The 26,036-nt window shown below is 53.6% G+C and overlaps 1 protein-coding gene and 1 long non-coding RNA gene across 6 annotated transcripts in view; one reads left to right on the top strand and one right to left on the bottom strand.

Moving 5' to 3' along the window:
- LOC115277288 (refilin-A) overlaps positions 1-26,036 on the bottom strand; it is a 237,868-nt gene that overhangs the window by 68,825 nt on the left and 143,007 nt on the right. The gene's annotated exons all lie outside the window — the stretch shown is intronic.
- Positions 17,635-19,932, top strand: LOC115277290. The gene is made up of 3 exons (XR_003902353.1): positions 17,635-17,826; positions 19,390-19,448; positions 19,685-19,932. It is a non-coding gene; the product is annotated as an uncharacterized LOC115277290 (long non-coding RNA).

Genomic DNA, 26,036 nt, shown 5'->3' with positions numbered 1-26,036 from the left:
TAGGCGTGCGTCGAACGTTTTAAGAAGCTGCCAGACTGTTTTCCAAAGTGGCGGCCGCACGTGACCCTGGCCGGTGGTGGAGGAGACTTCCGTTCTGGTCTAGCGCTCGCTGGAGGGCTTGACTATAAAACACGCATAATAAAAGCGTCGGGGACCTGGGGGGAGGGCAGGGCTACTTTCGGGGGGGGGGGGGCTGCTCAGGCGCAGAGGGGCGTTTGTCTGTGTGTTTGATGCTAGTTCTCCTTCATTTTGCGAGCACAGAGATCGGCTTCGGCGAGTGTATAAAGGGGCAGATGCAGGAGACGTGTCTCCGGCGGACACACGGGGGGCCCAGCCCCCAGCAGCTGTCTCCCTGGGGAGGCGCGCCCCGGGGCCAGCGAGCTCCTGGCCGCATGCCCATGGGGAGGGGGGGCGGGACACGGGAGCGGTCCCAGGCCAGGGACTGCAGGCTCATGCTCCGCTCAGCAGCTCCCTCCCCAGCACTTCCGGCCAGTGTTTGATCTCACAGAGGAGGGGTCCCCGAGTTCCCGGTGCTGCACGGCTATTTATGGCCCAGGCCACGGCCCGCTCCTCGGGCCACTTTATTTAGTTACTTATTTATACAGACATGTACTTTCTACCAGCTGGGGCGGGTGCCAGAGTGACGGGAGGGGGACAGGCGTGGGCTCACGGACAGCAGGCGTCCGGGCAGCCGGAGGGACTTGGGGACCGAGCCCCGGGGAGGCGCTTCCTTGGTCAGCTGGCCTGGGGGGCCTCTGGCTGGCTGGCAGGGGGTGGGGTTTGAGCACCGTGGGTGCTGGAAAAGCTCCCCACGCCTACTCGAGAAGGAGGGAGGCCAGCGGTGGGGCTGAAGCGCGTGGGTTCAAAGCCCCTCCCCACTCCCTTCGGGCCTCAGTTTCCACATCTGCCAAACGGGACTGCACAGCAGTAACTGAAACGGGCAACATCCAGAACCCAGCGAGGGCGGGGCGAGGGTTAGCTGCTCCTGCTTCCAGCACGCAGGACCCGGCTCGGGGGTCACAGCCCAGCCTGGCTGCCAGAGACGGGGATGCTGGGCTTCAGGGCGGAACCCAGGAAAGTCCCAGCACGTGGTGACAACTCAGTCCCCTTTCTGAGCCTTACCCTTGGATGAAACCCGCCTCACTGCAGCAGCAGAAAGTGCCAACGAGGAAACAAACCTTGATTAGGCATTTATTTGTTCAAGAAGTAGTTATTAACTTCTGTTACGCGTGCCAGGCACGGTTCAGGTTTCTGGGAACACTGGGAAGAGTGAAACAATGTCTCTGCGGCCCTCAAGGAGCCGACATTCTGGTGGTCAAGAGGCATAAGGAACAAGCAAACAAATATTATATCCCCAGGTGGTGCTGGCTGCAGACAGGCAGAACCTGGTGAAGAAGACAGCACGGTGACTCTAACCAAAGTGAGGAGGCTGAAAAAAGGCCCTCTAAGGAGAAGACATTTGAGTTGGAAAATAAAGTCAGAGAGCAAGCCCTGAGACTCTCTGGGGGATGAGGGCTCCGGGGAAAGGCACAGCGAGTGCAAAGGCCCTGAGGTGGGAACGGGCTTTGTCTGAAATGCTTTAGGAAGGCAATCGTCTGGGGTGCCTGAGTGGCTCAGTCAGTGAAGCGTCGGACTTCAGCTCAGATCATGATCTTACGGTTTGTAGGTTCAAGCCCTGCGCCAGGCTCAGAGTCTGGAGCCTGCTTCCAATTGTCTCCCTCTCTCTCTGCCCCTCCACGACCCTCCTTCTCTCTCAAAAATAAATACTTTTTAAAAAGAGAGAAGGCAGTAGTCCTAACAGGTTGCATGTCCACCTGCCTGAATCACCACCACCTGGCAGGCGAAGGCCGGCGCTGTGGGCATGCGGCCTCAGAGCAGCATCGGTCACACCTCCGGGAAGTCACGGGTGGGGCTCGGGAAGGCGCGCCCGAGGGCGGCGGCTGGCATCAGAGAAAGACGTCATGCGGAGGGCGGAGGCGCGGGGACCCGGCCTCCATGTGGACGCTCTGGTCGGGTCGTTCAACCTCCCTGGGCTTCCCATTCCTCGGGCTTAAAAAGGGGAATCCGAGAGAAAGTCCTCTCTCCCCACGGGCCGCGAGCCTGGTTTCAGAGGCCACCGTGGGGGCCGTGACACGGCGGAGGGCCCGTCGCTCCAGCGGATTCGGAGCTCTGCCCGCGTGTAAGGTCGGTAAGGCGCCGACTTCCTGCCTTGATTCCCAGCCCTGCCCCTCGTCCGCTCGGATTTCCGACAAACCGTTCTGTGCAGTCGTTACGCGGCCTTTCCCCGGCTCAGGGGGCGCGCTGGGGCTGGCCACGCCAGGGGTGCCCCCCCCCCCCCCCCCCCGATCCAAGGAGGGCTGGAGCGGCCCCACGCACAGACATTTCCTGGCGGGCACCACCCCACCCCGCTCGGTACCAGAGACCTTGGGCCTCGTAAGCGCAGTGATTGGACAGAAATGGTAAGTCGATGTCAGTGGCCACGCCCTTGGCTGGCTGTCAACCAATGGGGATGCGTGGCCTGAAGATTCTGTCCAACCAGGGTAAGGGAGGCCGGTGAGCGTCTTCTTGAGAATGTGAACTGGGGGTGTGGAAGGGACCAGGAAATTGGTGCCGGTAACAGGAAGGCGTGAGGCTAAGAGGAGACATGAGCGGGAGAGGCACGAGGAAGGGACGACTGATCCAAGACAAACCGAGACCAAGAGAATCCGAACAGCAGTCAGGGTGTCTGAATGACAGAGGATACGCAAGACGACGTGCGGAGAAAAGTTGAAACAAGGAGAGGAAAGGGGTCTTGCCCGTGGGGACGCTCCTCGGGTCCTGTACCTGGGGTCTTTGTACCTTCTTGGAAATTAGGTCTTTCCAGTTCCCATCTCCAGGGGTACCCATACCCCCTGGTTGCTGCAGAGCCATGTAGGCTGTGCAGTGTATGTGGAGGAGGGGAGTGCCTACGTAAGTGACAGCGCCTCCTGCAGTTGTGCAGTGCACAACACCTACAACTGTACACCACAGCCCTGACCAGGGCTCATATTCTTGGCATTTGGTGAAAGCCAAATATGTATTGTATATTAATTTATTCATTCATTCAGCAAATAACTTAGGCATGCTCTAACTCCCTAGCACTGTTTAAGGCACTGGGGATTCAGGAGCCAGAGACATGATTCCTGGTCTCATAATGAGGGGAGAGAGAAAACAAACAAGTGAAAAAGATAATTGCAGAATGACAGCTGCTGTGAAGACAAAAGGTGACAGCGAGTGACACGAAGGTGCGAGGGGCCATGTTGATTAGGCGGTCAGGGGAGGCGTCTCTAAGGAAGGGACATGTGGGCATAGATTTAAAGAATGAGTGGGGGGTCGAGCACTCACAGGACCGAAGAAACGGTGTTCTGTGCAAAGGCCCTGAGGCTGGAAATGACGCAGACAGAGCTAGAACGCATAGGGCCTTGTAGGATTCATTCTAACTGTGACGAAAAGCATTTGGAAGGCACCAAGCATTTACTGTACCTTTGAAATGTGCCCACTGCCCGAAGAAGCCTGAAGAAGCAAGGGGTGCTCTTTCCCTTGCACCCACAGAAGTGGGGACAGTCGGGTTTGCTGGGTATTGTTACTCCTCAGTTCCTCAAAACGGCTCCATCTTTAGGTCAAATGAGGTCTCAAGGAGGCTCCGCATGTGAGCCACGTCGGATTAGCTCTTCGAAGAACTACTTTTACTGGGTTGACTTTCATCCAAGATTATTTTGAGAAGCCATCATGGGAATTCTATATTTGCATTTGCTCTAAAATGTTTTTGTCAAGAACACTGTAACTCAATATCCTTCCATAAAGCCCAACACAAGAAATTTATTTTAGTGCTGAGTATCAGACATAAACTAAAGAATTGCTTTCTATAGTGAGAGAGATTTCCTGCATTTCCCTTTTTGACCTGGCTACCAGGAAGCTCAGGACTGAAGCATCTGCTTCATTACAGAAACTGTTCATCTTTGGAGCCGGCACAGTTACACCCTCTTTCACTGGACCTAACTTGCTGTCTCTGTTATACTAACCTTTTTTTATCTTACTTTTTTAATGATTTTTGTTGTTGTTGTAAGCTCTCTTGTTCATTTTTGGAGAAAAGTAGGGAGGGACGTAAATAAAAGCTTTATTCATCTGAGGTGTGGGTATAGGCGGAGCCTGGCTGACCTGGCTCCTCAGGACTTGTAAATGCAAACATACCTAAAGAAAAACAAACACAAATTTCGTTTCTTAGAATTAGCTGTGGGGTTAGAAATGAAAACAAATATACGTCCTAGAATAGCTCATTATTCTCCCCGCCCTGACAGGGCTGCGCTGTTCCTGACACGGCCTCCCGCGGCGGCGTCTGTCTGAGCGGAGGGACCGACCCCCCTAAAAGGGAACGGTGGGCTCACTTCCACTTAAAAAGTAGCTCCTGCGCGGGCCCCTGACAGTCCGGCACCCCGTCGTTTTGCTTTGCAAGGCCGGTTACGCTCCTTCGAGGGCCAGCGTCGTTAACCAGGCCTGTGAAAGGCCCCCCGTTTGTGCCGTTTTGCCGGGACACTTCCGGGAGCCCGGCCCGTTAATTAGCCCTCGCCAGGCGAGGCCGTGTGGGGAGGGGTGAGGCTGTGAGTGGCCTCTCCCCGGCTGGACTGGGGGCGCGGACCCCCCCAGGCTGCCGCTGTCTTGTAGCATCTCAACCCCCACTCCTGGCGAAGGAATTAGCACCTGCAATTCCACGTAGACCCCTGAGGTCGCTCTCCTTTTTGCTGAGAGTGCCACCCACGCCCTCCGCACGCACCGGGAAGGAGCAAGACTGAGGACCGGTCCAGAGTGCCAGCCAACGGTGCGAACGCGTTAAAACAGACCCGCGGTTGGCAGAGCATGGGTCCGGCCCAGCAGCACCCTCTGGGCTGAGCCGTAGACAGAAGGGCGGCTTCTCTGGCCCGACCCTAGACCTGCTGGATCAGAAATCCAGGAGTAGCCCGGAGAGTCACGGACCTCCGGGAGATTTCCTCTGCACGCTCGAGTCCGGGAAGCCGGGGACGGAGCAGAGCACAGGCGGTTTGTCGATTCTGGAAGGTTCGAGACCTGCGCGTCTAATCGATGCTCAGAGCCCGAGACGGGCTGGGAAACTCCAGAGAGAACTGACCCTCCATCCAGGCCCCCTGCTCTGTCCCACGGGCTCTCTCTGCGCTGAGTGAGGGAAAGGCAGAGGCGAGGGGAGACGGATCTGAAGGGCAGGAAAGTGAAAAGCAGCAAGGTGTCGGAGTATGCAGCCGTGTTTTAAAACCTGCAGGGGTGACACACAGAAGACCGAGGAGTCAACCAGAGCAGGGCTGGTCCAGCGAGCCCTGTGGAGGAAGGAACCGGAAGCAGTAGGGAAAGACCACGTTTGCCGGAGCAGCGGTTCCCATGTGGGGTGGCTCTGCCCACCCCCACCGGGGACCCGGGCCACTCTGGCCTCCTTTCTGTTCTGATGTTTGTCTTCTGAAGGTCACTCCAGCAGCCAGAGAGACGATGAGAGGATTGTGGGCACAAGACAGGAAGTGGGCACCTATCGGCAGGCTGTCACTGCTGCCCAGGTGGGCACAGACCGTGGCCTTCGGGAGAGCATGAGGAGCAGATGCTTCTGTTTTGGGGGGTCTCCTGGGAAGAGAAGAATAACTTGCAAGTTCATGTCCAAATCCCACCACGGGCTTGATGACGCGTGTCAAAATCTTGGCACTTGCAGTTCATCCAAAGCTGCCTTTTTGTGAAAAATCATAGCTTTGCCCGTGTGGGCAGAGGTTGGATGAAAAGCCCGATGTCCTTGTTGAGTTTTCAGAATGGGTTGGCAGCTCTGTCCCTCACTACCCGCAACTCTGGTGGAGCAGCAGGAGAGATGGAGAAGCAAGAGGGAGAGAGGATTCTGGAGGTTCACTGAGGCCCGGGATGTGAGGGGGGAGGGGAGAGTCCCAGATGGCTCTGGAGAGCGGGGGGCTGGGCGTGAACCCGGAGGGCAGGCCACAGCCCAGGGACTGAGGCTGGGCCGACAGCTGGGAGGGTCCGGAGGGAGAGCACGTAGCGGCAGGCCCTCCTGAACGGAAGGCAGGGGGCACTCGGTCCTGATCGTCCATTCGCTCCCCGGAGGCTGGGACGCTCTGCTGTCTCCAGGGGAGCCGACACTCACCCCCAAGGTTGCAGACGGACCCCCGGGAGGACCGGGCCCCCTTCCCAGCCAGGGAGGGTGGCGAGGCCTCCCCGGCCCCGACTCTCACCAGCATCCGACACAGACCGGGGAGCCAGCATGGCCGTCTGGCCCCCGCAGAGACCCTGCAGGAGGTCCAAGCATCACCTGGCATCTGTCATAGGCGGAGATTAGGAAGCCGGTGAGGCCGCGTGTGATGTTCACATTCATTCTGCAGCACGACGGCCACCGCCCCCCGTCCCCCGCCCCCAAGCCTACAACGGCGCCAGGAGGGCTTTTGCGAAAAGACGTGAGCAAGTGAAATTTTCCACTGCTTTCATTGCCCTGAAGTCGTACGAACAGGCTCTGGCCCACGTTTGAACTTTCCAGAATAAGGCAATTCTTGTTTTTTCCCTTTTGTTTTTCTTGGTTCCCTGCTGCTCGGTCTCTGGGCTGGGCTGGTTTGGAACTTTTGTAGAAGGATTTCTAAGCACGTTTGTTGATTCTGATCTGTGCGACGGGGGATGTGCTGAGAAGAGAAAGTTCCATGCCAGGGGGAAACGCTCAGCCGAAGCTGGGCGAGCACCCGGAACCAAACCGTGAGCATCTCCCACGGCCCGTCCAGGCGGCTGCCGTTTATCCTCTGGTCAAGCTGAACCTTCCACATTTTCATCATTCTCATGCCTTGGCGCCCAGAGAGGGTAAAGGACTTGTCTGAGGTCACACAGCAAAACAGTCCACACACCTTCCTGAATTCTACTCCTCGGTGCTAAGGAGGGAGGGATCCTTCTCCCAGGAAGGCATCGGGCCGTTACATTAATGGAAGAGTTTGGTCATAAAGAGAACGGTTTGAAAATGGAATGGATTGGGGCACCTGGGGGGCTCAGTCGGTTAAGCGTCCGGCTTCGGCTCAGGTCATGATCTCACGGTTCGTGGGTTCGAGCCCCGCGTCGGGTTCTGTGCTGACAGCTCAGAGCCTGGAGCCTGTCTTCAGATTCTGTGTCTCCCTCTCTCTGACCCTCCCTGCTCACACTGTTTCTCTCTGTCTCTCAAAAAAGAAAAAGAAAATGAAGGGGCGCCTGGGAGGCTCAGTCGGTTAAGCCTCCGAGTTTGGCTCAGGTCAGATCTCACGTTCGTGGGTTCGAGCCCCGCGTCAGGCTCTGTGCTGACAGCTAGCTCAGAGCCTGGAGCCTGCTTCCGGTTCTGTGTCTCCTTCTCTCTCTGCCCCTCCCCCTCTCATGCTCTGTCTCTCTCTGTATCAAAAATAAACAAAACATTAAAAAATTAAAAAAAAAAAAGAAAATGGAATGGATTGCTTTTTGACGAAGTGAGCGCTTTCTTGACAGACCGTGAGGGTCTCGTGGACGGAATCGAGGGGGCGCCTAAGCTGCCGCGAACAGCGCCTAGGAGGTGATCCCGGACCGCTCACCAACCATGTTCAGCGCCATCTCACTGGGAGCTCAAGGTCGGTCCCGGTGAGAGTGTCTACACCACAGGAATCGGTTAATAGAACAAGCCAAGGCGTTTTTTTCCCAAGAGAGCCAACTGTTCAAAATTTAACAACACACTCCTAGGGCTCATTCATTCATTCATCTACTCGTTCATTCGTTTATCCCACAAACCCTGATCAAGCATCGACTACATGCCTGACGCTGTGCTTGATGTCGGGTCTCAGAGAATCGAAGCGGACTCTTTTTCTCATAACATTTTTAAACACTTATTTATGAGAGATGGAGACAGAAAGCAAGCAGGGGAGGGGCAGAGAGAGAGGGAGACACAGAATCGGAAGCAGCTCCAGGCTCTGAGCTGCCAGCATGGAGCCCGACTCGGAGCTCAAACTCACCATGAACCCTAAGATCATGACCTGAGCCAGAGTCAGACACTAAACCGACTGCGCCACCCAGATGCTCCTAGGCAGACACTACTTTTTAAAGAAATGCAGAACACGGAAGGGAGATAAATACCCACCCCTCCCTTCATTCAGGAGGCCCCTTAATTATTTAGAAACAACAACAAAAACAGCAGACATGCCAGGCTCCATTCTGCGGCTGCACCTGTGGGAAGCTGTTCATTTCCACAAACGGGCCTGATCCGCTCCCCACCCCGTCCTCCTGTCTTACCAGGGGGAAGAGAACACACAGAGAGCCCTGGGCTATGGCTCTGCATCATGGCAGAGGCCACACTGGCCTGGGGGACCGGACAGGTGTCACGTGATGACTGGAGTGTGACAACAGTGGTCGAGCACTGGCTAGGCGCCCAGCACTGCACTGAGCACACGCGGTCCCTACAACAGCCCGCAGGATCCGCACAGAGCGTGCCGCTGTCCCCAACACACGCTAGCCGCCCCCCCTTCCCGTGCCACCTTCCCCCACCCCCCACTCCCACCCTGGCCACTTAGGTGTGGCCGCGTGACACAGCCCAGCCAACGAAAAGCGAGCCTCCGTGCCTTCCTCCTGGTGAAAGGCCTTTTCTCTTAATCTTGCTCCTCTTTCGGGAGGCGGCCCCTGTCCCAGACGGACGTCCCGTCCTGGCCCTGCGGTGAGAGTGACGTAGAGAGCGCCACCCCTGCCTCCAAGGACCGGGAGCCAGTGTGAGAAGGATTCTTCGCTGTGAGCGGCAGAGTGTTCGGGCGTCTGTTCCTGCCGCGGGGGGCCTTGCATATCCCGACGTGACGCAGGTGACAGTCATCCCCCCACACTGTGAACGAGAAAACTGATACCCCGGGAGGCTCGGTGATGCTCCCGAGCTCACACAGGACTGGAGCCCGAGAAGGCCGGCGCCGGAATTTGAGCGACTAACCGCTACCCCGTGGGACAGTGGGGGAGCTGCCCACATTTCATTCTGACCCCGATTGACATTTTGGGTCCTAAAACCTAAAACTCATCGCCCCGAGTCTCTTTCCAATCCACAATCCCTAAAACCCTTGTTTATTTTTAAAAGAATGTATTCCCTATGTTTCTGACTCTCTTTCGTTAAGCTTCTCCAACTTCATCTGGGCAGAGCTGGATATCCGGAGAAACTTCTGGATCAAAATTTTCTTTCCTTCAGGAAGAGGAAGCCAAATGTGGCTTACAGGCAGTGTGGCCCAAGCGGGCTCCTGAGGGCGACACAGACAGACAGACAGACAGACCCACCCTCCCCACCCACTGTGTTAGACCTGACAGGACAAGAAAGAATGTTCTCAGGACAATGCCGAGAGCCAGAGCTAGGGTGGAGGGGAAAGGGTTGCACCTCGTCTGCAGGGGTGGGGTGAGTCCTTGCTTGTCCATCCCACGCGGGGTGTGAGATCTTTCTCTCTGTCTTTAAAAAAGCAAACTGGGGAGTGGGGGAGGCTGAGGACGTCCTGGTTGGCCGCAGGGCATTGTGGGTGGATCGTGGTCCCCTCAAAATATACCTCACCGTCCGTGCTCCTGGAGACCGGGGATAGGACCTTCCCTGGGGGGAAAATGTGTCTGCGGATGTGTCAGTTAAGGGGCTTGAGATGAGCTCACGCTGGGTTACCCAGGTGGACCCTAATCCAACAACAGGCGTCCTTGCACGAGACAACGCTGGGGGATGTTGAGGACGTATCACAGGGGCCCCCAGAAGCCGGAAAATTCTCCATAGAACCTTCGGAGGTAGAGTGGAAGAACCCTGATTTTGGCCCGATGGTGCTGGTCTTGGACTCCTGGCCTGCAAAACTGTGAGAACAGGGGTGCCTGGAGGGCTCCGTCAGTTGAGCGACCAACTTCGGCTCAGGTCATGATCTCACTGCTCGTGGGTTCCAGCCCCGCGTCTTGCCAGCTGGCAGCTCAGAGCCTGGAGCTGCTTCGGATTCTGGTTCTCCCTCTCTCTCTGCCCCTCCCCTGCATGTGCCTCCCCATCGATTTTGGTGTTCGTCATTCACTTCTTGGGATGAATCGCCAGGTCTCCTTACCCACATCAGGCTGGTGACATGCCATCCTGTCTCCTCCCTCTTCTAAGAATCAGATGAGATAAAATGTGCTGAAGTGTTTTGACAAAGTCGACATCAGAGAAACGAAAAGTCCTTCCCTCCCTTCTTTCTGGAAACATTTAAGGAATGAGAAAGACACTTGTTGGTCCTGCAGAGTTTACACATATGCAAATCACATGCAAATAGAGGCTCCCACAAAAAACAAGCTTCTCCACCTGGCCAGGAATTCTGGGAGTCCTGGCTGTCTGCCAGCAGGTGACGCGGCATCATGCCTGCGTGCTTTGTCAGAACCATCACGCCACCACGGGGCACCCGAGACAGCACCGACCTGTAGTTCTCTGTGTTCTCTAATTTTTTTTAATGCTTATTTATTTTTGAGAGAGACGGAGTGCAAGCAGGGGAGGGGCAGAGAGAGAGAGGGAGACACCGAATCCAAAGCAGCTCCAGGCTCCAAGCTGTCAGCACAGAGGTCGACACGGGGCTCAAACCCACGGACCGTGAGATCATGACCTGAGCCGAAGCCAGACGTTTAACCAACTGAGTCCCCCAGGGGCCCCAAGAGAGAGAATCTTAAGACCTGGGGCTTGATCCCACGACCCCGGGATCATGACCTGAACCGAAATCAGGAGTGGGACGCTTAGCCCACTGAGCCACCCAGACTCGTGAGTGATGTTCTCGACTCCGTTTGGGACACGCGACGGGTGTTGGAAAAGCTGGCATCAAGTTGTGACAGGAGACAGGGGCATGGAGCTCGGCTCTGGGCAATGGTCTCCTGCCACCGCCTGGGGCGGAAAAGGGAATTAGGAGGAAAGTTTAACGGCTCGCTCCTCCGTCCTCACGTCTGGGACTCTCCTGCTTGTATTTCTCTCTCTGCTAAACGCCCGGCTAGAACTCAGGCTCCAAACCTTCTAATGCAAACGCAGAAGAGAAGGAAGGAAGGAAGGGAGCCTCCGGCTTCCCCCCCCACGGCCGGCTTTCCAGACCTCAGGCTGGCAGGGTGGGCCTGGACCTGCCCCTTCGACACCCTAGCCGACCCCGTCCAACCCCAAGCCTGCCAATGACCTTCCATCAGCAAGTGGAAGAAACCAGCCCAGGCTTGCGGGTCAGCACAAAAATCGCAGGGAAATCTAACTCATGGGGGAAAAGCTGACCCTAATGGAAAGGTTCTTTAGGGAGAGGAAGAAGAAAAAGAGAGAAAAGGACCTAAGAAACATAGAGGTCCATCCATTCGTGAATCAGATCGTCCGAGGAAAGATCCAGCAGTTTTAGGAGAGGACGTCCAACCCCTTCCAGGAGCTCTGCCTAGGGGCCAGGCCTCATTGCTCCGAATGCCTCCCTGTCTTCCCTAACCTGGCCCCAGAGCACAGCTGTCACCACTGCAGTGAACAAGGCCGTGATCACAGCGGGACAGGGAGCAGACCAGAGTCAAAGTCCCAAAGGAAAGTTTTCACATCACTGCAGAAAACAGTAAATGAGGGGCGCCTGGGGGGCTCCGTGGGTTAAGCAACAGACTTCAGCTCAGGTCGTGATCTCACAGTTCGTGGGTTCAAGTCCTGCATTGGGCTCTGTGATGACAGTTGATGACAGTTGATGACAGTTTGGAGCCTGGAGCCTGCTTCCGATTCTGTGTGTGTGTGTGTGTGTGTGTGTGTGTGTATGTGTGTCTCTCTCTCTGCCCCTTCCCACCTAAAATAAATAAAACAATAAAAATTTAAAAACAGTAAACACAAAGGACCAAAGATGCAGAGAATTAACAAAATGCACATTTCTAAAAGCATGGGCAAATATTGAAGAAGAAAAGTAACAGAACAATGAAAGAGAAGATGAAAATCCTCAACTTTACAAGTAGAAAAGATACCTAAGGCCAGACATTTCTGCGGACTCTCCCGCTGTAATGATCAAACCGCAGGTCAGTCTTCAAAAGCACTAAAGCAGTGATGACGTTTACCAGAGCACCCATCCGCTGTGACAGCATCAGAGGCTTGTCTGACCCCCAGCAGGCCCTCAGAAGGTCTGCTATGTAAGCACCGTCTCCCCGGACATCCGGGGAGGAGGCATGGTCAAGAGCTTCAAGGACTGAAGGAGGGGAAAATAATTTTTAAAACTCTTGCCAGTTGGGGAAAGTATGTATGAAGACTAGAATATTTGAGACAAAATAAATAATGCAAACTGCAGGGGTGCGCTTTGCAGTTTGGGCGTGTTTGATGGAAGATAGGATCTAACTTTGTTCTCCCCCAAAACCTCACCAAAAGGCAGTTTTGTTGTCGGTGCTGTTTGCTTATTCTTTTGTTTGTTGTTGTTGTTTTGCTTTGTCTTTTTTCTTTCTTTCCCTTCCTTTCCTTTTTTTAAGGAGAAGAGGAGAGGGGAGGAGGGAGGGAATAGTAAGAAAATTTTGGAAGCTGAGAGGAGGATCGTTGGGTTGTAACTGACTCGGGAGACCCCAAAATGCCAAATCCTCGACATGCAGTGGGGACACTGAGAACCGAACACAAGTCCACTTCTCACGGGTGATTTAAAAGGCAGATATTTTCCATTTACAAATACTATCATATCACTGAAAACAGGACATTCCCGAATTAAAATCAGTCTAGGTACGTGAGACTTAAGAAGCCTAGCGAACAGAAAACAAAATCAGGTAACCAACAAGAGAAGCAAATCCATCTTAACAATAAACGTAAAGAGTTGAGATTCACCTGTTAAAAGGCAGGGTCTCAATGTGGTCATTTACAAGAGACACAGAAAGCAAATAAGTACAGAAAGGCTAAAAAATAATGGCAAATGTGTTTCAAGCAAGTCCATATAAAAGGAAAGGGATTAATATCTAAAAATGCAAAGCAAAATATTCATCAAGATAAAGATTATTATTAAAAAGTCATAGTAATGAAATAGAGGTAAAGATTCATTAATACCAACTAAATAAAAATAGGATGAAATGAATAGAAGAAAAACTAGTGGCAATACAGGGACAAATGCATGAGAGCAGAGTGGTTTGTAGGCCCACAAGTCATGAGTGCACAAAAGAAATAAACAATAAATTGACTACATGGAACTTAATAGACCTGGAAACTTACGCCGTACAAGCAAAAATTAAACCTTCTTTGGAGTGTTCATATTGTTATATAAAAATTACTCACAAAATTCAATTTCTTCTACAGAACCAGAACACACATGTGTACAAACGTTCACATATTTCGTAAACCCTAGAGCGGTATAAGGTTTTGGCGTGAAGGGATGATCTGAATGTTTTATCACTTGGACAGGTCAAAATTTGCTGATAAACATTCCTTGGGACAGAAAGTAAATGATTTACTAGACCCCGAACACCGAGGGGCTCAAGATGGGAAATCCATTTCCTCCGATCCACAGACAGAAGCAGCTTGGAGACTGCTTACAGCTGATGTCCCCAGGCTGCCCCCACCCTCCTGCTGTGCGTGCATGTGTGTGCGTCCACATGTGCGTGGATAGAGGAAGGGGTCTCCGTCTCTCAGTGCGGAAGGAACACTTCTGGCTGAGGTCCCTGGGTCAAGCCCCACCTAAGCAGCTCATCTGGGCTTCAGTCTGCAGACTCTGAAGTTTGATGCAGACACAGAGTCTTCTGACCCATGACAAAGAGATCTCAACGTCTCAGGGAAGACTTAATGAAAAGACATGTCACTTCAGGAAAAGGAGGCGTGTGGATATTCTGACGTATTCTTTCGAGGTTCAGTTCTCCACAGACAGTAAGGAGGTTAAGGAGGAAGAGGGAGAAAAGAAACAAATGTTTGGCGCCCACCATTTTTTGGAACAAGATAGCAAAGAAAACCTTTCCTATACTCTTGTGAAAAATACACAGTTCCAACAAATCTTCGACCTTTTTGAAGGTGCACTTGGTTTTTGTAAACAGCCTAATGGAAGTCAGAGCTCAGCGTAGTGCATAAGTACGGTACTTTATCTTGTTAATGATGTTATTATTAAAGCAGGGATAGCTCAATAAGATTGATTTTCATGTGTAATTTACAGCCTGCCCTAAAAAGGAATTTATAAAGATAATATGAACAGCAGCACCATTGCTGAGAACAATCCAAGGTCAATTACTTTGAAGGAAAACACCTGTTTGAGTTAACAGATTTCATATATTAGCTCAAAAGTTTGGACGTATTGTTTTATAGATTATTCCATCCTTGAAAAACAGAAAAAAGTTGCCGTTGGTTTTTCTCTGATTATGAAATCATATATGGAAATTGTAGACTGACAAATACCTGAGACCACCAAGAAGCAAGGAAGTTACCCAAAGATTTCCCAGACACAGTTGTAGTTCACACACTGATGTGGGTGGATGACTTCTTCTTTTTTTTTACATTTATAGACTTTTTATTCAGAGATGGCTCTCAAAAGAGACTTGACTTCCACAGGATTCATCCCCTTTTAATATTCCATGTAATGAATAAATGAAGAAAGATTTTTCTTCTCAGTAAAACTAAATTTCACTCTTGGGACACCTGAGGGGCTCGGTCAGTTGAACATCCGGCTTCAGCTCAGGTTATGATCTCCCGATTTGTGAGTTCAAGCCCCACGTAGGGCTCTCTGCTGTCGGTGCAGAGACTGCTTCAGATCCTCTGTCCCCCTCTCTCTGCCCCTCCCCCACTTAAGCTCTCTCAAAAATAAATAAACATTAATAATAACAATAATAAATAAATTTCATCCTTGTTTTCAAAAGCACATTTTGCTCACCTTTAAACACCAACGCCTTTATGCCTTGGGGTCCTAACAGAATTGTCTGGCCTTTGTTGTGTGGTTTGTGGGCCATTGGGACACATGTTGGGAAGAGATGCTCTGGTATTTATTTATTTATTCTGAGACTATTAATTAAGACAGAAGTGCTTTGAGGCAGCCTGGGTGGCTCCGTTGGTTAACCATCCGACTCTTAATTTCAGCTCAGATCATGAGCTTGATCGAGGTTCATGAGTTCAAGCCCCGTGTTGGGCTCCACATGCACTGTCAGTATATAGCCTGCTTGAGAGTCTCTCTCTCCCTCTCTCTCTGCCCCTCCCTGCTCTCTCTCTCTCAAAATAAAAAAAATTTTTAATTAAAAAAAGATGGAAGTGCTTTTATAATATTTCCACGGACATAAATTTTTGATCGATTCAAATTGTGCATATAATATGGTTTCTTCCTTATGGACAGTATTGGGGACATTTCCTTTATCACTGGACAACATAACTTCTAATGACTGCATAGCGTGAGTCCATCACGAAGGGGTGCCAACATTTATACAGCCCGTCACCAGCTGCCGCACTGTTCAGGATGTTTCTCTGGTTTCGAAACACTCTTAAAAACAACACTGCACTGAAAAATCTTAGAACCAAACCTTTGCGCACACGTATGGTCATTCTTCACGACACGTTTCTAGAAGTGGTGTCAGATAGTGAAAGTGTGAAAACGTTTCAAGTTTGCTGTTTTACCAAATGGGTCTTCCAGAAGAGTCTCAGATTGATTCCCCTTGGTGTCTATAATGGACCCATTTTCCTGGGTATTGAATGGGTATCAGAACTGGGTATTGAATGTTAAGACCTGATTGTTGCTAAACTGATAAGCAATTAATGTGTCAATTAAATAGGATTTTACTACTGGGATTGACAATTTTGCACATGTTTACATGAAATTTGTACTTTTTTTAAAGTGTATTTATTTATTTTGAGAGAGAAAGCGTGAGCCAAGGAGAGGCAGGGGGTGGGGTGGGGTGGGGGAGAGAATCCCAAGCAGGCTCCACACTGTCAGCGCAGAGTCCGATGTGAGGCTCCAACTCACAAATGGTGAGATCATGACCTGAGCCGGAATCAAGAGTTGGACCCTTAACCAATGAGCCACCCAGGTGCCCCGATTTGTATTTTCATTTCTAAAGAAGTCACGTAAACAAATTTCTTCCCCAACCTTCATACAACCGTGGGAAGCGCTTTCCCTATGGAAATCCTAGTTAATTAATTGAATCCCACCCCCTTCCCTAAGGCTGCGTAGGAGACAAAAGGCAAATTATCTGCCCACAATCCAACAGTAACCGGCGGTGCACAGGGCGCAGACACGTGCTGGGCACCATGCAAGGTGCCTGCTTCCCATGCTTGTCTTCATTTTACTCTCAAAACAACTCCATGAGCCAGAAGGTGCTGTCTCCTCCCCTTACAGATAAGGAAGTTGGGCTAAGTGGGCGGAGTCATGTGGCCGGTGAGAGGTGGAGCCTGGAGGCTCACGGAAGACTGTCCGGCCAGAATCCACACCCAGACACTGCAGGAGTCACCCTCTCTTGGTCTCGTGGCCGCCCAGAACCCCCTGGACCCACTGCTCACTTGCTCCCCACCCCCACCCCGCAGGCCTCTGCGCGCCCCAGGCAGCTGGACCCCCGCGGACTTTCGCCAACAGGCAGGATGGCCAAATACCCATCAAGCCCCCATGAGGGCTGGCCCCCCAGACCCTTCCTCAGCTGAACGTCTCAGCAAGTAAGAAACACAACAGGAACAAGGAAGAAGGTTGGGGTGGGAGTCCGATAGGCGGTCCGATTAGCGGAGTTAGAAGATTTCCTTCCATGAACCTTCTACACAGCAAGATGTCCTACTGCCTGGTGTCCACCGACAGGCAAGTTCGGGTCACCTTTGGCTTAAGTTGGTCTTTGCAGGTGACTCAGCTGCTCCCTTGGTTCATCCGTGGGTTGGTAACACCACTTTGCCAGCCGGGCGGAGGAGGGCTAATGAGAGGGTTAGGCTGGATGGGCCCCCCTACGGATTCAGAGAAGGTGGAGGGCTGGGGAAGTCAGCCCTGGGACTGGGAAGACCCAGATGCTGCCTGGGTCCCCGTCCGGCTGGGTGACAAAGTCCCCCCCACCTGTCTCGGGCAGCCCACACTGCATGCAGATCCAGCGCCTACGTGAGGAACCTGAATGGAAGGTTCCAGGGCTAGGCAGTTCGCATCAATTAACTGAGGGGAAGTTGGTTAAGGGAGGTGGTTATATGGGGTCCTGGTCACTAGACCCTCCCCCACTGGCCGCAATAGTCTCCATTTGTGCCGTCCAATATGGCAGTCACTGGGTGCTGTGACTACTGAAATGTGGCCTTGAAATGTGGCCACCGAGACTCAAGGAACTGAATTTTTATTTAAGAGCCACATTCACGGTGTTGGCATAATTACATGCAAATCGCCATCCATGCCCGATGGAAAAGGAAGGTCAGAAAATTAGCTTGAGAATTTGCCGCCCCGATGTAGCTGCTTTTCAAGTAATGTCACGAGGAACATGTCCCTTTAAGTCCCCTTCCAACCACACCGAAAGACCAAAGGGTTTTATTTAGAGCTGCTGCGGGGGAAAGTGCTCATTTGGACTTTATAGACACTGGCTTCCCAAGTGAGGCTCATTGTTGCCCACGGAGAGAGCAAACACAACACAAAGCTTTACGTGTTTCCAAAGCTGGGTGCCAGCTTCATTTCGAACAGACAGTCGAAACATCCAAGTGACAAGGTCAGTGTCTGAAGCTGGATATTGGTGGCGTGAAGTTCTTGTTTTGCATGAATCCTTCTGATTTTCATTTTGGACGTTGCCTTTCGTTGACTTTGCAATGAGCACGGTGCTTCGGAGGAGGAACAAAGCCAGGCTTTTCTCCTACAGGACCAGCCGTGTCACGTTCGGGTCAACAAATTAAGAAGAAGTTGAAAGCCAAGGTGGAGGAGGCTCGGACCCCACGCTTCAGTCTAGGACTGTGTTCATTTAAAGCAGGTCTTTGCGGGGTGGGGAGCATGGCGGCGGTGGGCGGTGGGGGGAAGGGGGCAAAGGGACGGTCCAGGGGAAAGGTGAGTAATGTCACGTATTCCCCCCAACCCTGGGGGGCTCCCTGCCTGTGGAAAAACGTGGGGAGGACTAGACAGACGGAAGAGGCTCCTCACCATCAGCCCCTCCTGCCCCCTGGGCCCCCAACTAAGGGGTCCCCGTGAAAGGGCTCCCCGGCTCCAGCATCGTCCTTTCTTCCCGCCGCGGGACCAGGCAGCTGCAGCCTCCTGGCCGCGGGGCAGGTGCCTTTTGTCAACGTCGTGACCGTGAGCGTGTTTTCCTCCGGGGCTCTCAGTCATTCCCTGCACCCAAAGGATGACAGAGGCAGGTTGGAGGTCCTCCAGTTGACCGTTAGGACAAAGGGGTTTGGGGCTGGGGACCCAGGTCCCCAGAAGGCACTTCAGGAAGCACCCAGGGAAACGCTCCAAATACCATGTTTCTGTTCTTGCCAGTTGCCTCACTACCTCTCCTGTAACCCTGGTGTCCTTCTTCCCTCTTTCCTCTGTATTCAACTCTGCCATATTTATGCCTAAGGGCTCCAAAATCTGTCCCCAGGTCAGCCGCTGCCCCCTCACTCACCTGCTGGTGGGCTCCCGTCCACTCCCCTGAAATCAGTTCCCCACACAAGAGCCGCATGACCTTTGTCACAGCCTAAACCTGATTGTGCCATCACCCTGAACCAGCCGCTCCTGAACACCCTGAAAGCACGTCTTTCACATTGTTTCGATTCTGATTTCTCTGGAACATTCTCCATCATGACTTAGACACACACCCGTGACCGCGTCACTAGGCGATGAGGGTCACCCTCACCACAGGCAGGGCACCCCAGTGTTTTCTATGCATCCTGCCCTGTCCTGTCCATTCTGTTCTGCTCTATTTCACTGACTTGTAATCGTGAGCATGACCCATTAAACTGATTCCATAACCCACACGAGAGTCCCAGTTAAACTAGAACAGAATCTATACTCCCTCCGCAGACCAGAAAGGCCCTCTGTGATCTGACCCCGCTCACCTCCCAGACTTCGTTGCTCCTGCTTCCCCACGCCCACCGCGCTCCACCCATGCCCATCCCCTCACCCTTCCCCCCACGCCGTAACCTTGTCCTTACCTCTGGGTCTTCGGGTCTTCGCATTTTGCTGTTCGCTCCGCTTGGAACGCGGACCCCCCAGCCCTCCAGACCCCACTCTTATCTCACAGCAGGTCCCCCTACTTTGACCATCCTCCCTAAAGAAGCCACGCTCCCCCCAACCCCCGCTTTCCCATTACTTTGGCTTTATTTTGTACTTAACATGAGTCACGATTTGAATGGTCTTTGAACTCATGTTCTTGTTGGGTGATTGTCCCTTGTCCTGCCCCGGGGAACGGAAGCCCCAGTTCAGCCCAGGGGCCCGATCGGTGGTTCTCACACATTTCCAAGCATCAGACTCACCCGGGGAGCTTGCGACCCACCGCAGACTTTCCCATCTAGTCTGAGATGTAGCCAGGCAATCTGCTTTTCCAAAACGTTTCCAGGTGACGCTGATGCCACCGGTCCAGGGACCACGTGCGGAAACGACAGCGCCCCCCACACAGTAGGTGCTCAGCGACCACTTCAAAGGCGGGGGAGGGGACTGTAGTTCATGCTGTGTGGCATTCAAGGTTTGAATGTGAGATGCGTCCCCAGTGCCATTTGTCCTGCGTTAGTTTTCCTGGCCCCTTAGACCAGTGTCCAATAATACATTGATGTCTCCCAGTGGGTCCTGATAGTTGCATCAAAAGCTTTGTGCTGAAGGCTTGGGCACATGTTTGTAGCGATTTTTGTTCACAGTCACCGAAAACAACGGGATCACCCTGAACGGCCATCAACACCAGCAAGCAGCACACCTGGGCAGCGGAAAACTACTTACCAATCAGAAGGAACAAACTCCTGACACGCACAACAACTTGGATGAATCTCAAAATAATGATGCTGAGTGGGACGCCTGGGTGGCCCCGTCGGTTCGTGAGTTCGTGAACCTTTCGGTTCGTGGGTTCGAGCCCCGCGTCGGGCTCTGTGCTGACAGCTCAGAGCCTGGAGCCTGCTTCCGATTCTGGGTCTCCCTCTCTCTCTGCCCCTCCCCTGCACACGCTCTGCCTCTCTCTCCCCAAAATAAATAAACATTAAAATAATTATCCTGAGCGAAGAAGCCAGACCAAAATTCACTACCTACTGTCTGCGGGTGTGATTTCTACGATGCTCTAGAAAAGACAAACCTAATCCCCGGCTGGAAGCAAAGCAGGGGTGTGGGGGGGCTGACGGGGCAGAGCCCAGGGGAATGCGCTGGGGGGAGACTGATATTTTGTCTTAATCGTGGTGATGGGCACCTGGTGTACACACATTTGCCAAAACTCATTCCGCCGTTTGCTTCAAACGGATGCATTTTACTACATGTCCAGAAGCCATCTTCTGAGGTCTCCTCTCCTCCTGCCTTTTTACAACTTCTCCCCGAAGGCCAAATCCGCCGGAGAAGTGACCCTCAAAACCCCCAGTCCCTCGATTCCTCGGCAGGAAGGAACACTTCTGAAAATCGACACGGCCCGACAGGAAGTGGGTGCTGAGCTCCGCGGGCACCTGCGGCTCTCGGAGAGGTCGCCGTGCGGAATGTTCTGTGGTTGGTCTCAGTGGCCTCACCATGTGAAGGTGAGACAGAGCAAGGAGGTGGGAGAAGCCAGGTGAAGGCGGCAAGCGGGTGGCCTGCGCCCTAAGCCCGAGAGGAGGCCGAGTCCGGGGGACAGGGGGAGACGACTCGGCGCTTCCGCAGTGTCCTCGCGGGGCCTGGGAGGGGCCGGCTCTTCTCTGGCCCTGCGGGTGGCTATATATAGAAGACAGGCTGGCGGAGGCTCTGTTGGTGGAGGGGATGGGAATGAACTTGGAAGAGCTGGACGCTGCTGGCTGGCCTGGCCTGGGTTGAGAAGTCACTGAGGTCAACAGACTTCTGGTGTCAGCCCAAAGCACTTTCCACGGGGCGGCATGGGCTCTGCCCCCAGCCACGTCACACAAGGTGACACTCTGTGTTTGGCAGGGTGGAGGCCAATGTGTCCAGAGTGGCCTGGGCGAAGCCCCAAGAAGGCCAGGCTTTGGCTCGGGAGATGGCGATTCCGTCTCCAGCCCAGGAAGGGAACAGACCAGAGGTGACTCCTTCAGGGCCCCCGAGTGCCCACCCTGCTCTCTTCCGGGTCAGCCCCGTACGGTGCTGGGTGAGGACATCCAGAAGATGGGGGTCTGCGTGTTTCGCTTCTCCAAGAAGCAGCATCACCAAGTGTGATGAGTCTCTAAGCCAGGACAGCGTGGTGGCCAGCTAGGGCTTTTCCTGGTAACTTGCAAATTTTATGCCCTAAAATAATCGTATTGATTATTTCAGAAATTCCTGGGGCGCCTGGGTGGTTCCGTGGTTGAGCGTCCGACTTCACCCTAGTTGGCCATGACCTGGTCTAGGTCGTGATCTTGCTGTTCCCAAGTTCGAGCCCCGCCTCGGGCTCTGTGCTGACGGCTCAGAGCCTGGAGCCTGCTTCAGATTCTGTGTCTCCCTCTCTCTCTGCCCTTCCCTGCTCGTGCTCTGCCTCTCTCAAAAATATATAAACGTTTATAAAAATTTAAAAAAAAGTCCAGATAACAATACCTTAAATAACAAAACACTTATTTCTCTTCATATAATAGAAATATGTAATTAGGGAACCGAGGATGGCGAAGGTACCCCTTGATGTCAGGACGCTTGAGGTCAAGATGTTGTTTCTTTGCCATCATTTGCACCAAGGTCCTTCCTCAGGATTCAGAATGATTGCTGAAGCTCCAGCCATTAAATCCTTATTCCAGCCAGCAAGAAGGAAGGGACAGATATCAGAATGCCATGTCCCTTTAAAGGTATTTTTGGAAAATGACATATAATTCTTCTGCTTGAATCTCATTGGCTAATAAATCACTTGGCCACACCTGGCTGCAGGAGAGGCTGGGAAATGTAGTCTTTATTTCAATGGCCACACATCAGCTAAAAACGAGGAGCCCTCATCCTGGTGGGAGCGATACTCCGTGACTTCTGAGGCAAGGTCATGAAAGGACTCAGACGCCACGGGGCTCTTTGGAAGCCAGCCGCCATGCTGTAGGGAGTCCCAAGCAGCCACATGGAGAGGCCACGTTTAAAGTGGTAGTCCCAAATGTGGCCACGGAGGAGCATCAACTTACAGATGTGTGAGTAGTGAGACGTTGGGTTGTTTCAGACCTGAGCCATCAAGTTTCCTCCATCCTTCACGTCCTCACAGCCAGAGCCCAGACACCACGGACCGGAGCAGAGCCGTCCTCCCTTCCACCCCCTGGACCACCAGTACTGGGGCTTCGTCACGCCGCTAAGTAAGTGGCACAGAGGGCGACGGAACTTGGACACCATTCTGCAAGTAGCAGAGAGAGCCCTGAAGAGTTTAGTAGAGAAGGAAGTCCCTACAGCCCCTCCCCCAGCAGCCGCCTGCCCCTGGCCCCTCCCCCTCGCCTCCCCCGGAGGAGGAGCTGCCGATCTGGTTACCAGCACTGACCCAGCAACATGAAGTCGTAGCTAACGTGCAGGGCGCGTCTGGGGCCCCGCGCGTGGAAGAGGTGTCTAGCAGGCTGTGACCCCGACACCCCGGGGGTAACTGCCCACAGCCGCACAAGGTCTCCCCTTGCTGTCGGGTGATGTGGTCCCGCGTAGGCACATCTCTGGCATGAAGAATTAAGCTACTGACCTGATGGAGGGCGGCCTTGGAGGGGGACAAGCCTGGGAGGGCACAATTAACAGGCTACTGCTGTTTACAGACGAGGGATTAAGCGTTTCCAAGCACAGGCAGGGTTAGAAAGGAGAGAGGGAGCTTTGGAAAAATATTTAGGAGGTAACATTGGCAGAGTTCGGATATCAGCTGGATGGGGGGCGGGGTGGGGGACAGGTAGAAGTTTTGGGTGATTCTGACATTTCCGGCTTGGGGAGCAGCTGGTGACGGCAGAAACGATAGCCTGGAAGGATGGGTGTTTGTTTGGGGACATGTCCAGTTGTGACCGGAGCCAGCAGGTGGAGGTGGCTAGTAGCTGTGGGTGCCTGTGAGTTTGGGGGTGGGATTCTTCATCAGATGTCAAGATGCTGGCCAGAATCATACGGGTCATCGTGTAATGGGATGTTCCGAAGGTCTGAAGAAATGTAAGTGCCGCTCTCTGGGGCCTCAGCTCATCCCGAGACTGTGAGCAGAACAGGGAGGGTCCAGAGGCGGGGCCAGGATGGATAAAACAGACTGCCCTTGACTGACAATGGAAGGTTGGTTGCAAAACTGGCCCTGATTCTGCACCTCTCCCTTCCCCAGCCCGGAAAAGTGACTTTGCAGCCTCGGCTTTCAAGACACAGAGTCCATTTCCTCCCCTCTTGATTGGAGCTCAGCCACATGATTTGTTTTGACCAATAGGATGTGGTAAAGTGATGCTATTAGTCTGCTGGGGGAGGAGGGACCATATGGAACCCGGCGACCCATTTCAGCAGAGACCCAATTCAGCCAGCTGGCCCCCAGCCGACTCACCCGCTTCCTGCGGGTGCACAGAGGTCAGCTGAGCCCAGCTCAAATCAGCAGAACTGCCCAGCTGAGCAACAGACTCATGAGTACCAGCAAGTGGCTGTTCCGAACCACTACATTTGGGCTGGTTTGTTACGCAGCATGTGTAACTGATACACTGACCTTGGGAAATAAGCAAGGGGAGGTAGTACCATATAGTTTGTTTACTCGGAATCGTTATACACTACAAGAATACCCTGGGTATATTAATCACCCTGTCCCCTCTGTCCCCTCTGCTTTGGTGATTCACAGCACGGTTGGGAGGCCAGGGGGCCGTCCTGTGCACTGGGGGGTGTTTAGCAGCATTGCTGGCCTCCACCTGCCAGATGCTAGTACCATGCCTCCTGCCCGGGTTGTGACAAATAAAAATGTCGCTAGGCATTGATAAATGTCCCCTGGGGAGTAAAAACTCACCCTAGGATGTAAACCATTGGCTGTAGGGTTCCAGAGAAAGTGTAAGACCGGCCCTCACAGAACAAACTGGGAGACAAAGGTGCTGAAATAGTTTGCCAATGTGGCTGCTACGGGAGGGAGCACCACTGATGCTCGTTCTTGCATTCATAAGCGACGGCTGTGGGCCACTGCAGTGGGCGCTGGAGGACCCCGGCCCTGTCCCAGAGAACTCATAATCCAGTGGTACGCAAAGTAGTGCAAGCCCTAGACATCAGAGAAGAGGCATGGAAGATCAGTGCCGATTGAGATTAATAAGCAGATGAGTGGGAGGCAGTCAGGGCGACTTCCTGGAGGAGGCGGCTTCTCCACTGACTTTGAAGGGCTGACTCCGACTTCTTCAGGGTGAAACGGGAGTGTTTGGGGCATACGGGAAGTCAGAGTACATGACAGGCTCTGCAGATAATCGGACATGCCTGGTGGGGGGGTGAGGGAGCAGACTGGACCTGGTATCTTAAGGGAATTGCAACTCACTCTCCACAACAGTTGGGATTCTCCAGCTGCTCCAGCCACTCTTCACTTCCCACGAATCTGCCACAAGACAGAGAGCAGACGCAAGCATCCAAGTCTGTACCCCGGAGCCGGAGCCAGGGCCCGGGAGGCTGGGGGGGGGCTTTACCCAGCCAGCAGGGTTCAGGCAGAGGGCGGAGGGGGAGAAACAAGGCTGCAGTGTGGGGCCTGCCCCGTGGGGAGGCCCGGCCCAGCCGCTCCTGAGGGCTGGCACACAGCTGCGTCCGGCAAGACGTGAAAAGCAACATTGTGGACAGGCCGGGCGGGAGGGGCTCTGAGCGCCTCGCATTCCTGCCTTCACACCCCCTTGATCCGAAAGGGTCTTGGTGCCGAAAGACAGAACCCAGGAGCCTCCACCCAGCCTGGATCTCAAAGCAGGTAAATGGAAATACCGTTCATTCTGCAAATACTGACCAAGGGCTTGCGTGCGCAAGGCCCTCCGTGGGGTGGGGCTGGGAACACAGACTCAGGGTGTATCGGGAAGCAGGCTGGTCCTGCAGGCTCGACAGAAACTTCCAGAAAATATCCATCGCGTACCTGCCGTGTGCCAGGACACAATGGATATGATGTTGACCAAGACAGAGGGCTTTCCCGGTGTCCCCGCGCTTGCCCTCCAGCACGAGGACCGAGCATAAGCCAGGACATCAACACGGGCAAGGCCGTGTCAGGGGCTGGCACGTGCTCTTAGGCGACAGCGAAATGAGACAAGGAGACGGAAGGCAGGCGGACCAGGTGGACGGCCACAGTGTCCCTGGGGGACAGGTGCGCTGGGACCACGGGGATCTGTTCACTCATTCAACCTGCTCGTGGGGCCCCGGCACCTGGCGCCGGAACGTATCAATGACTGAAATCGATAAAGCTCCCTGTGTCGTGAGGCCGACGTCCTGGGAGTGAGTGGAGCGGAGCAAACAGCAGTTGTCTGACAAAGAAATTACCGGAAACGTTGGGAGGTGATGAAATGCAATGGAAACAAGAAAGCGTGGGCAGGAAGACAGGGGCCAAGGCTCAGGCGCGGAAAGGGTAGGGTAGAGGCTAGTCAGAGTGAGGCCTGCTGGGGGACACGGAAGCGAAGACGGAAAGGAGCCACGTGGGCGTCGGGGCAGGCAAGCCCGGGCGACTCCCAGAAACCGTGGGACATGATCACACACTGTTGCCTTCAGCCACGGAGCCGAGGATGCTCGTCACACGGCAGGCGCTGTCAGGAGAGCCACACGAAGCCCAGCAGCCGGCCCAGAATCTTCTCCAGGCCAGTCCCCCACCTGGCGGGGCCACGTGGAATCCACGTGAGCAGCCTCCTAACATTCTCGGGTCAGATGCCCTTGACGCCTTTTACGTCCCTCCTGACCTTCTGAAGTCCTTCCTTCCCGTGCCCACATTCCTGGCCGTGTTGGGGGTGCAGACCTGCCACCCACCTCTGAAATCCTAGACCCCAGCATCCGCCGGGTGACCGTGGTCTCCGGTCCCCTGTTCTCACTGCTTCAGCCTCTTCCTTCCTGGGGCTCACATCTGCCCAGGCAGAGACCCTCTGAGCAACAGAACCCCTTCTGGTCTTCACTGCGCTTTGTAAGCCTCCCCCGGCCTCACGCCTTCTGCGTCCTCACCAGTCTTTCCGCAGGCCG

Source organism: Suricata suricatta, chromosome 14, assembly GCF_006229205.1.
Source record: "Suricata suricatta isolate VVHF042 chromosome 14, meerkat_22Aug2017_6uvM2_HiC, whole genome shotgun sequence".
Taxonomy (NCBI): Eukaryota; Metazoa; Chordata; class Mammalia; order Carnivora; family Herpestidae; genus Suricata; species Suricata suricatta.
This window is presented reverse-complemented; position numbering and strand designations above follow the sequence as displayed.